Consider the following 2,329-nt stretch of genomic DNA (forward strand, 5'->3'; position numbering starts at 1 on the left):
GTCTAACAACGCTAGAACCTCATGCCCCCCTATCTCGGTCTTGGCAAAGAATCTATTATCCCCTTTCACTGTGACGATTGTGGCTATTATTTTGCTTCTAATTCCCTTAAAACTCTTTTTCTTCTCCCTCATTTTCTTTATTTTATTGAAATTCCTGTCACTTTTTCCCTTCTTCTGCCTAGCTAATTCTTCGCAAAATATACGTCTCCGAGCTTCTTCATACCTCAGTTTTCTGATATGTAGGCTTTCCTTTTCTGCTATTTGTTTATTTCCCATACGCCCTTCGCTATGTAACTCACCCGCTTCTTTCCTGCGTTTCATGATTCTAATTTTAGTATTTTCTATTCCGGGTTGTCCTTGTTCTGGACAGAGTGCCCGGACATCTCCGCCAGACCCCGGTTTCCCGCCTCAGGTTTGAACACACAGAAGGACGAGTCACTGCCACATGCAAAACATTTCATAAGGTGGAAGGAGGACTTACATTTACTGTCCTTTGCTGCTTCAGCCGGGTTCCTAACATAGTAGTCTACCGGCATTCCACAAGCAAAGCACAACATGAGGTGGAATGGAGACGGACAAAAGGATTGGTTTGGGACGCTACTAATACACTTACTTTGGTTATGGGACGAATCACGTACGTTTGGATCATAGGATGGAGGATGGGGTTTTGACGGATCACGGGAAGAGGCGGCCCGGGCTTCATTTTGTTTACCCCTGAGATATCCCTATTGAAGGCTTCAACTTCTACTTCCCCGTCTACCCCTGTACTCCAAATTCTTTTGCTAACTTCTAGCTCGCTCACTCCTTTAAATCGAGCCCTATTCTCTTTCATGAGTTTTTCAGCTCGCTTGCACTCATGTTTTAACTCCGCTAGGGTCGATAATTTGGTGGCAAACGTTAAATTAGCTAAAAAGGGCTTAAGATTGCCTTTTATTATATTGACGAGTTCTGCTTCTGGAATCTTTTTCCTCAGTCTGAACGTGAGATCATGGACTTCCGCGTAGAATTCATCGAAACTCTCTTGTGGGAGTTGCTTCCGTTCCATGATCTCGCGAATCACCTCATAATCAGAATCTGCAGACTTAAATTGAGCTAAAAGCTCAGCCTTGAGGCGAAAGTAGTCAAAGTTCTTGTCGTCAGCATTATCTTCTAGGACCTGCCAGTACCATTTGAGAGCTACCCCGGTCACCAAACAGTGAAAGTCAGCTAGAAGCTGTTCGTATGTCAAATTGTACTGCATCCTCATCTTCTCTACTCGAAAGACAAAGCTTTCTACTGTCATCCCCTTGGGTGACCCATCAAACTTTAGGTGCCATTTGTTAAGATCGATTCTCTTCCTATCATACATGTTCCTGGTCATCTCGTCCCGCTGTTCCCCCTCGTTAATCGTCTCCCTATTTTCTCGATCATTATTTCGACCTGGTGTCGAAGTTGACGCTGGTTGCGGTCGTGGCGCTGTTCCTTGCATGGACAATTCTACGTCAGCTAGACGGTTACTTAATCTTGACACATCGGCTCTCATTTTCCGGAATTCATCCATAGCTTCTAGAACGATCTGGTTTTGTTGAGATATCGTCTCCATAATGGCGTTGAGGTTGTCCATGTGAGCTGCCGGCTGTGCTGTTGCGGATCCGCGTTCCTTCTCTGTATTTCCGGTTGGCCGTCGTGATACAGCACCTCCAAAAGCACCCCCTATCTGTTGAACATCCCCCGATTCGGACATCTCCAACAACGACAACTTGCGCAAAAAGCTAAGGGAATTATCTCCGTTATCCACTATTATCGAATTTGAGACAACAACCTCTTTCCTACTCTTTCCACTATTTTCGAGGTTAGCGAAAATCCTGGCAGAACAGCGGTTCAGGAAGTCAGTTGGCAGAAAGTCTACTGGTATCTCTATCCCCGTGTCTATTTGGGTGAATATAGAACCGGCCACTTGGTTTTCAAGGGCCCTAGTAATGCTGCGTGTGACCGGCCCCTCTCTGTTGCGACTAAGAATTCCTAACCCTGGCCTCGGTATCTCTTCCCGATCTTGATGATTATCCATACACCACCTCGATGCGGTCCCGAATAATATCGAAATCGAAGTTATCCCCTAAGATTCCAAAAAAAAAAATATATTTTAAGAAGGTGGAAAGATAATCAATTGATTTCGCGAAGAAAAAAAAAATTCAAAAAAATAAACGTGTATGTAATATTTGTATTAATATAAAAGGGTATATTATATAGGTACGATCTATATGTACGTGTGCAACAAAATGGGTTAGAATTCCCAGGTGTAAAACAATTGTATGTGTAAATCGGTATCTATAAAATAAAACTTCTAACT

This window comes from Eurosta solidaginis, chromosome 1, assembly GCF_040869045.1.
Source record: "Eurosta solidaginis isolate ZX-2024a chromosome 1, ASM4086904v1, whole genome shotgun sequence".
Taxonomy (NCBI): domain Eukaryota; kingdom Metazoa; phylum Arthropoda; class Insecta; order Diptera; family Tephritidae; genus Eurosta; species Eurosta solidaginis.